We start from the raw sequence: 13,322 nt of genomic DNA, 5'->3' as shown, positions 1-13,322 counted from the left end.
GAGGGGCAGCTGGGGGCGAGGGTCCCGCTGGCCCTGAGATCCCCCCCACCCCGAGAGGGGCAGCTGGGGGCGAGGGTCCCGCTGGCCCTGGCCTGGCCCCCCGGATTGGGGCTGCTGGGGGCGATCCCCAGTGCTGGGCAAAGCGGCAAAAGCTGCTGGGGACCCCGTTCCGGGTGGGTGGGTGGGGGGTACTGGTCGCTGGCGATCGGCGGCCCCTCCGGAGGAGGTTTTGGGTGGCTGGGGTCCCGCCTGTGGATGCGGAGACGGGGCAGGCTCTAGCTAACGGTCCCCGGCCGCCCGACCCGCAGGCACCTGGCCGGGCAGGCTCTGTGTGCCCCTACATCCGTGCACAGCTGCCCTCGGAACCACCTGGGTCCGGCGCGGGGAGGGGGGGGGTCACCTGAATCGCCCCCACTGCCATGCTCGGGCTGGCCGAGCCTGTAACTTTAGTCGCACGTTTCTCGGCATCCCTGCATGGAGTGCCAGCTCAGAGCTCCGCATGCCTCTGGCTTCCCCTCCCTCCTTCCAGCGAGCGCCGCTTTCGGGAGGATTAACCCCATCGTGGGCTACGGTTCTCGGGATGCGGCAGCTCCCTCTTCCCCCGGCCAAGCCCGAACCCCGCCAGCAGCCGTGCGCCGCTCGCCCCGGCCCGCGGAGCGCCCCAGGGCTGGCATTTCTGGGGAGACTCAGACACCCTCGAGGTTCCGAGGGAGAACACGCAGCCCAAGTGTAACCTAAAACCCAGTGGAAAGGAGGCGCCATCTGCTTTAGATTTAAACTCTTGCAAACAAACCCTCCTAGACAAGAGGACTTTCCAATTCTGTGGAATTTCTGCACGAGCCCCCCCCCCCCCTCCAATGGAAGCATCTGGGTGGGTTGTTTTTTTTCTTTTTTCAGGACAAAGTCCCTTTTGTGCGGTACTGCGGGGCGGTGGGGTCTGACACCACCCTGCTGGGGTGGGGGGCTAGTCGGGGGCTGGGGTGTCTCGTGATGAGCCAAGGCCCATGTTACCCTGTCTGTGGGAAGGAGAGCAATTGTGCGTGTGTAAAAAAGGGCACCAGATCTGGTGAGGAGCCCATCCTGCCCTGCCCTCTGCTGCCCGTGAGTGTACAGTACGTGGCGATTGGTGACTCCTGGCGTGGAGGAGACTGTCTCCTCTCTGGGGTCACTGGTCCACTCTTGGGGTTAGATCGCCCATGGGCTGGAGCAGTAGAGAATCAAGGAGACTTTCATTTTGGTTTGAAATGTCCCGACTCTCCTAGTCACTAGACGAGCTGCGGTGGAGCCCACGGGGGCTGGCACGCCGAGGGTTGGCGCTGTTTCCCCTCCAACGGCCTTGCCAGAGCGTCTGACTCCTCTAGCAAGGCCCAGGAACTCCAGGGAGTTGCTAGAGTCCCTGCCTCGCTCTCCAAACAGCTGCTTAGAGGCCACCACTTCCTCCCATTTGATTGTATCCCTGACGCTGCAGATTGTTTTCACAAGCCCAACTGCTCCACAGCCCTGGATTTGAAGCAGGGTCTCATTTTCAGCGTGCGGCTGGAGAGGGAGGAGGGAAGGGGGGCAGAAGAACTGCCAACAAACCAGACATTCAAGCAGCAGGTTGGTTTGTGGGGCAGGAGCCGAGATCTGCTCTTTGCGGGAAGGAAAAGCCCCTCTCTTTTCTAGCCCCTGGCCTGTGCTGGGGGTGGGCTGCTGCCTGGGGACAGGGCATATATTCACCTTTTGTATCGCGGCTTGTGAGGTCAAGTGAGTCCACAAGCTACTACAGGAACAACACACACCTTTCATGGGCTCTCAAGGGGCTTGGATAATGGGCTCATTGAGCAAACCTTCCCAGTTCTAGTGCCCTCTCCTCAAATTACAGGCTGCATTTTCTAGTGAGACAGTTTATGAACCAGAACAGGCTTCAGATCCCAGCCATGTGCTCACTTAGGAGTTGGCCTTCTTGCTGCAGGGGGAATAGAGAGTTTCACATTTGCTATTTAGGGGGGAAACCCTCCAGTTTTCTGAAAAAACTACTGAGTATTACCCCACCCCCCGCCACCTCCCTTCAGCCACCTTCATTCCAAAAATGCAACAAAAGCCAGCAGAGAGACCACATCCAGCCCTTGGTGTTTTCCAGACGCACTCAAAGGGAGGGACTTGCCTGGAGCCTGCTTCCAGGTGCAGCAAGAGAACCAGTGCTTGAGAAGTAGAAACAAAATCCCTTCTCCGGGGCAGGCCAGAACGGAGGGAGCCCTGCCTGGCACATCCCCACTCTCTGCAGGGAGGCCACGTCTCACCTGGTGCCCTTGCCACCAGAGTAAACTAGATTCCACAGGATGCCTTGAACGTGACCCTTCCCCACCTTAGCGCCTTATTCTGGTTCTGCCTCCTGGCGGGCAGGGGAGGCAGGGTGGATGGGTAGATGTCTCATTTCCTGGTCTCTACAGTGGGGATAACCACTGGAAGCTCTTCTGGGCAAGACCTATTTATTGCAGAGCCTGTGAAGTGCCTGGTGCCAGGGGCCACAATCTCAGCTGGAGTTTCTAGGCGCTCCCTAATAGAAATAATAAATACAGTAGGTAGGTTGGGTGGGAGTGTGGGGGCAGCAGAGGGGGGGGCAGCACCCTGGGAAAGGGACAGCTAGTAAATAATCATTCTCCCCCACCCACCTCTGTAATGAATCCCAATATCCGGTCTGAAAGATAGGAGAGTTGATGGGGGTGTGTTGGCTAGGACAGGGTAGAGGGAAGAAGGTGGCTCCTCTTCTTCCAATCCAACCTTCTAACCCCCCTCCATGTTCTGCCCTGATCGCCCACTAACCCTCTGCCCTGCATACCCTGTACCAGTGCCTTGCCCCCATACCCAGCCATCCCCCACTCTGCTGCTGCCCCCCCCCCACCTAGTCTACCTGAGAGGGACCTGATCTGTAGATTTTTAAAATCTACTTATCCTAATGTCAGCGGCACTTAGAAACCCCAAGAAGGAGGCATACATTTCCTGGGAGGTTCCCACCCCTATGCACTGTGGTGGTTACTAGTGGAGTTCCTCCAGGATTGGTCTGGGTACCCATTATTCAGTGTTGTTAGTAATGATATCGGCACAAAAAGTAGGATTGTGACAATGAAATTTGCTAATGACACAAAGCTAGGCATTGTCAATATAGAGGAGGATGGGCAGATTATACAGGAACATCTGGATGATCTTGAAGTCTGGAGTGACAGAAATGGAATGAAATTCAATAGTACAACGTGCAAGATCATCCACTTAGGGTCTAATACAAATATCTGCTACCGGCTGGGGGCTCATCCTTTGGAAGTGACAGAGGAGGAGGAGACCTGGGTGTGTGGGTCGATCACAGGATGACTCTGAGCTGCCAATGTGATGCGGCTGTGAAAAAAGCAAATGCGATCCTAGGTTGTATCAGACAAGCAGGGCCGGTGCTACCATTTAGGCAAACTAGGCGGTTGCCTAGGGCGCCAAGATTTGGGGGCGTCAAAAAGCGGTGCCCCCAATTTTTTTTACATCGTTCCTATGCCCCCTTCCCGAGTGTGCGGTCGCCGATCCACTTCTCCCACCTCCCAGGCTTGCGGCGCCAATCAGCTGTTTGGCGCCACAAGCCTGGGAGGGAAGGAGAATTAGAGTGGGGTTGGCGTGCTCGGGGAGGAGGCAGAGCAGAGGTGAGCTGGGGTGGGGAGCTGCCGCACGGTTCCCGGGGTGGGGGAGGAACTGCTGGGGGGGGGCGCCTCAGGGCAGAGGGGGGGTGGAGAGCTGCCACAGGGCTGGGGGGGGGGGTGCAAGGTGGAAGTTTCGCCTAGGGCGCGAAAGTTCCTTGCACCGGCCCTGCAGACAAGGCATTTCAAGCAAAGATATTGAAGTATTAATGCCATTGTACGAGGCGCTGGTAAGACCTCACCTGGAACACTGTACACTTCTGGTCGTCCGTGTTCCATTCCACATTAGGTGTGTGCACCGTGAGCACAGTCCTGGAAATTTTCCCCTCAGTGGTACCCATCAGGTTGGCTCTAGCGCCCTCTGGTGCCGTGCGCTCATGCGCCGGTATAAGGGGTCTGGCTGACTCCACATCCTCTCATTTCCTTCTTATCGCCCGTGACTGTCGCTGGAACTGTTCTTGTTTTGACTGTACTCAGTGGTCTCTGTTTTACTCCATTTTCTCTGTTTTCGTTCTATCCCAGTTGTTTATTTCTTGCTTGGACTATTGTTAGTTTGTTATACATAGTTGGTGCTTCTAGTGGTGTTAGCAAAGTTTCATCTGTCCCCAGCACCTCATGAGGCATGCCTCAGTCTTTGGGCTTCAAGCCCTGAGCCTTCTGCATCAAGGCCTATGGGAGACCCACTCTCCAGTTGCCTAAAGTGCTTGGGTGAGACTCGTATCAGGGATCACTGTCAGATCTGCTGTCTGTTCAAGCAGTGTATAAAGAAGTGTATAATGGAGGCCAGGTTGAAGTTGCTCCTGATGGAGGTGGTGCTCTGACCCTCTTCAGAGCCGAGTCGGTCGGACTCAACACCAAGTCCCTCCGTGTCGGTGTGGAGTGCTCCTCCCACTGTGAGAGACTCTCAGCACTGTTCCCCTTCACTGGTGCCGAGAAAGAAATGGAAGAAGCAGCTGGCCAAGAGGTGGCGTTCCCAGACTCTAAGGAAGGCCAGGCACGGGGAGTGCAGTGGAGTCTGGCCACTCCTCCGCCCTGCTCCGCGGGCAGTACCATTGATTCCGTCCTGTACGTAGGCTCCATAGAGTCCGATCCCCATCATCAACGCCAGAGGGACAGTGCAGCACCAATATAATCGCGGTACTGTGCACCCTGGAGGCGTTTAGTGCAGCCCGAGAGTTGCTGGCGCTTTCTGTACCGCTGTTGCCAGCAGCACAAGAGCCGTTGCTGGCAGTGCCGGTGGGCAGAAGGGAGAATGTGCCCCCTGGCCTCAAACCTCGGGCTGGAAGAGGAGGTAGTCAAAGAGTCCTCCCACAGCTTGGTCGATATATTGACCGCGGAGGCCCCGTTTAAGGTGGCTCTACCTCTCAATGAGGCCATCATGGGACCTGTTAAAGCTCTGTGGCAAACCCCATCCTCCCTGCCTCCCACTCAAAGATGGCCAAAAAGAAGTACTTTGTTCCCACCCAGGGGTATGAGTATTTGTATTCCCCTCCAGACCAGGGCTGCAAGGAGCAACGTCCCCCCCAAGACGAAGGACTCAAAGAAACTAGGCCTCTTTGGTAGAAAGTTTTATTCTGCACTGGCTTTACAGTGCCGTATCTCCAACCAGCCGGCGTTGCCAGGAAGGTACGATTTCACGGTCTGGGACTTTGTCAACATTCAAGGACTCACTTCCCCAAGAGTCCAGGTAGGAGTTCTCCGCTCTGGTGGAGAGGAAGTCTGTAGCCAGGGCTTTCTTGCAAGTCACCCTGGACGCAGCAGACTCGGAGGCTAGACCCAGGGCCTCTGCAGTGGCCCGTGCAGGTGCTCTTGGCTCCAGTGCTCCGGCTTGCTGATGGAGGTCCAGCCATCCCTTCTCGATCTCCTGTTTGAAGGTGCTTCGCTCTTCTCAGAGCAAACGGATGCAAAGCTCCATGGCCCGAAGGATTCTAGAGCCAGCCTCAAGTCCCTGGGACTCTACGCTCTGGCGCCTTTGAGGAAGCACTTCAGGCCCCAGCACTCTACCCGTTTCTTGGCTCTACTGCCCCATCAGGACCTGCAAAAGAAACGGATCAGGGATTTTAGACCCAGGCAACTGGCCCCGTCTGCCTCAGCATCCCTACCCAGCCCACCCAGATACTGAGAGGCAGCTAAGCAGAACTTTTGACGGGACGCCCAAGGGCATTATTCCAGTTGCTGTGTCTCCAGATCCTGTCTCTCTGCTGTTTTCAGACCGCCTGTCCCGCTTCAGCTCGGCATGGTCTCATATCACCACAGACCACCGGGTGCTGAGCACTGTGGAAAGGGGTTATACACTCCAGTGTATTTCCACTCCTCCCCTCCATCCTCTCTCCCCGTCCCTCTTCAGGGACTTGTCTCATGAGCAACTGCTAGCCCAGGAGGTGCCAGCCCTCCTCTGAGTGGGAGCCATGGAGAAGGTTCCTCAGGACTTAAGAGGGAAGGAGTTTTACTACTACTGCTTCCTAATTCCAAAGGCCCAGGGTGCTCTCCGACCTATTTTAGACCTGCAATGCCTTAAGAGCTACCTCAAAAAGTTGAAGTTCCAAGTGGTCTCCTTGGCCTCCATCTTTCCCGCCCTGCATCCAGGGGACTGCTACGCTGCCCTCGATTAGAGAGACGCTTATTTCCACATCTCACTTTTCCAAGGCCGCAGAAGGTTTCTCAGGAAACCAGACTCGCTACCAATTTACGGTTCTCTTGTTCGGCCTGTTCGCAGCCCCACAGGTTTTTACGAAATGCATGGAGGTAGCGGCGGCCTTCCTGAGAAGATGAGGGGTCCAAGTCTACCCAGACCTTGATGACTGGCTGGTCAAAGGCCGGTCCGAGGCCCAGGTGGAGGCTAATACACCTCTACCCCGATATAACGCGACCCGATATAACACGAATTCGGATATAACGCAGTAAAGCAGTGCTCCGGGGGGGCGGGGCTGCACACTCCAGCGGATCAAAGCAAGTTCGATATAACGTGGTTTCACCTATAACACGGTAAGATTTTTGGCTCCCGAGGACAGCGTTATATCGAGGTAGAGGTGTATCCACCTCATACAGCCATCCCTTCAAGCACTGGGCCTGCTTATAAACGAACATAACTCTGCCTTGGCCCTTGTGCAGAGGATAGAGTTTATTGGAGCGGTGCTCGATTCCTCCCAGGCCGGGGCCTTCCTCCCAGAAACCCGCTTCCAGACAATGGCCTCATCGACAGAGCAGGTCAAGGCCCACCCGGTCACGATGGCCTGTTTTTGCCTCAGATTGTAGGTCACATGGCCGCGTGCACATACATAGTACAGTACGCCTCAGGCCCCTTCAAGTTTGCCTGGCCTCAGTGTACTCGTCAAGCCGTCACCACTTGGACTCGGTGCTCACAGCACCTGCCCCGGTCCTTGTCTCCCTCGACTGGTGGAGAGACCCTCTGTCGGTCCTCTCAGGCATCCCCTTCTCCAGGCCCCAGCCCTCGTTATCCCGCGTCTTGGATGTGTCAGAACTAGGATGGGGAGCTCACCTGGGGCCTGTCAGGTGTTCTTACCCCACATGGCAAACAAGTACATGCTAGTGCTCACGGACAACATGGCAGCCATGTTCTTCCTCAACAGGCAAGGAGGCGCTCGCTCTTCCTCCCTGTCAGGAAGCTATCTGCTTGTGGAGGTTTTGCATAAAGCACTTTATCCACCTCAAAGCTTTTCAGCTTCCGGGAGCCCAGAACGAGCTGGCAGATCCCCTCAGCAGGTCTTTCTCCAGTCACCACAAGTGGTCTCTCAACCTCAATGTAGTAAGGGTCGTTTTCCAGTGATTGGGGACTCCCCACATAGACTTGCTTGTGACCAAACAGAACAGGAAATGTCACCAATTTTGCTTCTGCAAGGCCACAGCCCAGGCTCACTCACAGATGTTTTCCTGGTCCCTCGGACACGGCGCCATTTCTATGCCTTCCCTCCCATTCCTCTCGTGTACAAGGTCCCACTGAAGAGCAAGCGGGACAGAGCGCAAGTCATTCTCATAGCCCCAGCCTGGCCGCTCCAGCACTGGTTTGCCACATTGCTAGGTCTTTCACTAGCGACTCCGATGCTGCTCCCTCTCCTCCTGGTCCTGATCTCATAGGACCATGGTCAGATACTCCACCCAAACCTCAGTGCCCTCCACCTGACAGCTTGGAAGCTCCAGGCTTAAATCCCAAGGAGCTGGCCTGTTTCGAGCGAGACCGCCAGGTGCTGCTACCTAGCAGGAACCCCTCTACCAGAGCTACATACCTCTCCAAGTGGAAGCGTTTTTCCATTTGGTCTTCCCAGCAAGGTCTCTCACCCGCCCGGCTGTCACTGCAGACCGTTCTGGAGTATTTGCTCCATCTGAAATAGCCCGGGTTGGCAATCTCATCAGTTAAAATACACCTGGCCATGTTCCACGGTGGATGGCTGATTGTTTTTTTCGCATTAGATGTCCATTCGTTTTATCAAGGGCCTAGAAAGACTATACCCTCAGATGCAGGAGCCCATTCCCCCATGGGACCTAAACCTGGGCTTGTCAAAACTCACAGGCCCCAATTTGAGCCACTGGCAACATGCCCCTTGTCTTACCTTTCTTGGACGGTGTCCTTTCTGGTGGCTATCGCTTTGGCCAGGCGGGTCTCAGAGATCCAGGTCCTTACATCAGAACCCCTGTACACAGTCTTCTTTAAGGGCAAGGTACAGCTCCGCCCTCACCCCACATTCCTCCCAAGGTGGTTTCGCAGTTTCACAATAATCAGGCTATTTTCCAGCCGGTTTTCTTCCCAAAACCACACGCGAGGAGGGAGGAGCAATGTCTCCACACACCAGATGTTAGACGCCCCCTGGCTTTCTATATTGAGAGGACAAGACCGTTCCGCAGATCCACGCGGCTCTTTGTGGTGGTAGCGGACAGGATGAGAAGCCTATTTCAGCTCAAGAGGATTCATCCTGGATCACATCGTGCATCCGCATATGCTACAAGCAGGCGTGTGTCCTGCCACTGACTATACTGACGGCCCATTCTATGAGAGCGCAAGCTTCCTCAGCAGATCTCAATCCAGGACATCTGCAGAGCGGCGACTTGGTCGTCGGTACATACGTTTTCTTCCCACTATGCCATCACCCAGCAAGCTAGAGATGACACCGAGTTTGGTCGAGCCGTGTTGCAATCAGCATGTCCATGAACTCCAATCCCAGCTCCTATGACGCTGCTTGGGAGTCACCTAATGTGGAATGGACCTCACATGAGCAAGCACTTGAAGAAGAAAAAACGGTTACTAACCTTTCCGTAACTGTTGTTCTTCAAGATGTGCTGTGCATGTCCATTCCCCGACCCACTGTCCTACCCCTCTGTCGGAGTTGGCTGGCAAGAGGGAACTGAGAGGATGTGGGGTTGGCCAGACCCCTTATACTGGCACATGAGCATGCAGTACCAGAGGGCGCTAGACCTGACCCGATGGGTACCACCGAGGGAAAAATTTCCGGCGTCCATGCTTGCGGCGCGTGCACACCTAACGTGGAATGGACATGTGCAACACATCTCGGAGAACAGCAGTTACACAAAGGTTAGTAGCTGTTTTTTCTAACTGAAACAGATGCAGAGAAGAGCTACAGGGCTGGTCAGGGTAATGGAGGAGCTGTCTTTTGAGAAGAGATGGGAAGAGCCTGGCTTGTTTAATCTCACCAAAAGAAGGCTCAGAGGGGGGCCGATTGCTCTCTCTCTAAATATGTCAGGGGGATAAACACCAGGGAGAGGGAAGAGCTATTGAAGCTAAAGGACAGTGTTGGCACAAGAACAAATGGGGATAAACCGGCCAGGGACAAATTCAGGCTGGAAATTAGAAGAAGGTTCTCACCATCAGAGGGGTGAGGATCTGAAACAGCCCCAATAGGAGTGTGGGGGCAAACAACTTAATTGGTTTTAAGAGAGAGCTGGACAAATGTAGGAGTGGGATTGTATGATGGGGTTGCTTATGATGGTGGGGCACAGGGCTTAGCAGCCCTGGGGCTTGCTTCCAGTATATGCCTTACGTTCCTAAAGCTCATGCTTCAGGGTTTCAGCCAGCGACCAGCAGTGGTCAGGAAGGGATTCTGGCCTCCCCCGCCATGTATTCTGTGGGGGTTTTTAAATCTCTTTCCTCTGAAGCATTGGGGATGGCCATGGCTGGAAAAAGGACATAGGATGGGAAGGGCCAGGGCTCTGAGGTGGTACTAAGCATTCTTTCTTGGGTGCTTGGCTGGCTGGTTCTTGCTCAGGGTCTAAGTGATCACCATCTATGGGTGGGGCAGGAATTTCCCCCCAGGTCTGATTGGCAGTGACCTTGGGGTGGGGGGTGTCACTTGCCAGGATTCTCTCAATCATTTCCCTGCCATTGTAGGGACCTCAGCACTGGTGCCCCTCAGTCCCCCCGTTCTCTGCCTGTGGTACATACCAGTCTGCTCTCCCGAGCGCTGTGATACTTCGGTCTCATTTCAGTTGTTGGGTTAGTGTGCGGGTGCTGGGTGGGGCTGGTGGCCCGTGCAATACAGGACGTCAGCCTGGAAGATGTGGTGGGCCCTTCTGGCCTTTAACTTTGTGACTCAGGCTATGATAAAGCAGGGCCTCACCTGGTCAGGCGATGCCATGCTGTCGTCCTGGACAGTGCATAGGCCGGGTCTACACTACACAGTTAGGTCGATGTAAGCTGCCTCACGTCGACCGAATTATGTCAGTGTGCACACTACAGCCTTGTCCCGCCGATGTCAGTGCCCTACTACACCGACATCATAACTCCACCTCTGCCAGAGGCCTAGCGCTTATGTTGGGCTAGTCGGGGCCACGCAGTGTCCATGTAGACACTGCGTTCCTTACATGGGCTGTTGGCTGTCTTTCAGCTCCATGCCGGCTGCTACCCAAAGGCTCCCTGTTCAGGGAACTGAGAAGCCCAGCTACCTCCCCGCCTTCCTCCCTCCCTTTCCCCGTCTGGGAGGCGAGAAGCTGAGCCCAGAAGGGCAGTTGGACTCCCAGTGGGGAACTGCACGGAGGTGAGAGCCCCCCCCCACACACACACACACTGCCCCTCTTCAGTCGGTGGAAGCTCTCCTGGTGAGGACGTGCACCACCGGCAGAAGGAGGGTAGCGTGGACATGCCCTAACATAGGTCAACTTAGGGTACATCTACACTACAGCGGGGAGTCGATTTAAGATACGCAAATTCAGCTACGTGAATAGCGTAGCTGAATTCGACGTATTACAGCCGACTTACCCCGTTGTGAGGACAGCGGCAAAATCGACTTCTGCCACTTTTTGTCGGCGGCGCTTACTACCACCTCCGCTGGTGGAGTTAGAGCGCCGATTCGGGGATCGATTGTCGCGTCCCGACGGGACGCGATAAATCGATCCCCGAGAGGTCGATTTCTACCCGCCGATTCAGGCGGGTAGTATAGACCAGGCCTTAGGGCTGTAGTGTAGACCTGCCCTCTAGGCCTCTACATTCCTGTCACTTGTTACTCTTTGGTGTTTAGCAGAGGTCCTGTCCACTTCTGCTCATTGGAGGGCCATAGCATCTTTATCGGCTGTATCGCGGCAGTGGCTGCTGAGTGTATGATCTGTGAACCGAGTGTTCCTTCCCTATGTCCGGAAGTTGCTTATTGAGATCTTGGATCCTATGATGCCTTGTTGTTTTCTTTTTCTGAAAAGGAGAATAATGTTGTTTGTAAACCCCCTGTGCCTTTTCCTCAGAGTCCGGGTATTAAACCTGGCCTATCCAAATTCCACCTGGACTGGAGTAGTCACATTCTGCATCCCTAAATTCCCTCTGCAGTTTTAACTAGACCATTTTCCACAGCCTTCTGAATTCCCTGCCTCCTCTTGTGTAGCGTTGCCGTGCACTATGTGCAAGGCCACGTTCCCCCCCAGAGGTGGCTGTGTTTCAGTGGTGGGTGAGCGATCCCTGGATAAAATATATAGTTTGTATATTGCTTTACGTTAATGAGGTAGCAGGCACTACAGAAATGTAAAATGTTCCTTCATCTACTCCTTAGGATTAGAACTTCTCCCATAACTGGGGTTTTCTGGAGCATTGTCTCTGAAGTGGGTGATTCTACTGTGGTAGGAACAAACTCTAGTTTTGTACTATCATTAGAGTCCAATTTTCATTATAACAAAACGAGTTGAATTTTGGGGAAATGCAGCTAATAATTGGGAGCCGGGAGGGTCATGGAAATTAATCCCAAACCTCAAATCCTCCATGAGAGGGAGACAGCTGGAGTGACTGTGTGCAGCAAGTTAAACACTATCGAGGGGGTATTGTTTTCCAAATAGAAGAGGGCATAATGAGGAGAAGTGGGATGGAAGAGTAAATTTAGTCTGACTATCAGGATAATCCTCTGCTCAGACTGGGGCAGCGCCTGCCTGGGGTCGTGATGGGGATCCTGTCAGTTGGAATATTGAAAACTGGACTGATCACAATGCTAGTACATCCAACAGGGAGCAGTCTTGCACTAGCCAAGTGGGGTGACCTGTATGATTGAGCCCTGACACAGCCTGGTTTGACAATCCAAGTTATAGACAACTTTTCACCTTCTCTTCTGCACACGCTGCCATGAGACCCCTGCATTCTCCTCACTGCAGGGAGTAACCTCCTGGTTATGGCTACATCTGCTCCCCTATAGGAATGGAGGGTCAGATTGGTCCACACCAGTTAGCCTTACTTCAAGACCAGGAAAACGGGCTCAAACGATAACTAAAAGTAGAATTACAAAACATCTGCATGACCATGATATAACAAGGATTAATCTGAACAGTTTCTGCAAAGGAAAATCCTGCCTCACTAATCTATTAGATTTGCAAAAAATGATGTAGTTACTTAGGGCCTTGAGTGACACAGGAACTTAGGCGCAGCATGACAGTACCTAACTTTTAGGCACCTAGAAAATCACATCACAGGAACACACTACGATTCACAAAGCCTGAGCTCCTGTACAATGAATGGGGGGAGAGAGGTGCCTTAGGGCTAGACTGCACTAGAAGCGCTACACCGATGCAGCACATGTCCAGAAATGGGTGATGAAAATGATCAGAGGCTAGGAGAGACTTCTGTATGAAAGGAGAGTGAAAAGCAGCTACCCTGCTGCAAGCAGAGGCTGTTTGATCCTGAAAAGGAGGAAGAGCCAGAAACCCCATGAAGTCCACTCGATTCTTCACTGTTGCTGTTTATTTTTAGATTCTAGAGTGATGGGTGGCAGGGTAGAACCCGAAGGGAGTGACATAAGTGATGGTGACTGCTTAGTTAGAAAGGAGATGAATACGAGGGCACATATTAGGGGTATATGAGATAATGAAAGACCTTGAGATAGTAAATCCAGACAAAGGGACGTCCAATGAAATTGAAAGGCAACAAATTTAACACTGACAACTAAATACTCTCTTACATGGTGCATTATTGACCATTGGAACTCACCCCCGCAAGATACTGCTAAGGCCAAGAGCTGAGCAGGAATCAAAAGCAGATTAACATTAATATTGGTAGTGCAGACATCCATCAAGTTCCCCTGTGGCCAGTATTGCCCACTAGGGGTTTATTGCCCTTTCCTCTAAAGCAGCTGGTACCAGGGCCGGTGCAAGGAAGTTTCGCGCCCTAGACGAAACTTCCACCTTGTGCCCCCCCTCCCCCGCCCTGAAGCGCCCCCCGCCCCCCCCCCCCCT

General features: G+C 53.9%; 1 protein-coding gene across 2 annotated transcripts in view; it reads left to right on the top strand.

Annotated features, from left to right (window-relative positions):
- SCARF2 (scavenger receptor class F member 2) overlaps positions 1–13,322 on the top strand; it is an 89,937-nt gene that overhangs the window by 600 nt on the left and 76,015 nt on the right. The window lies entirely within an intron of this gene.

The sequence above is a fragment of the Trachemys scripta genome, chromosome 15, assembly GCF_013100865.1.
Source record: "Trachemys scripta elegans isolate TJP31775 chromosome 15, CAS_Tse_1.0, whole genome shotgun sequence".
Lineage (NCBI taxonomy): Eukaryota > Metazoa > Chordata > Testudines > Emydidae > Trachemys > Trachemys scripta.
The sequence above is the reverse complement of the archived record's forward strand: the minus strand, read 5'-3'. Positions and strand labels throughout refer to the sequence as shown.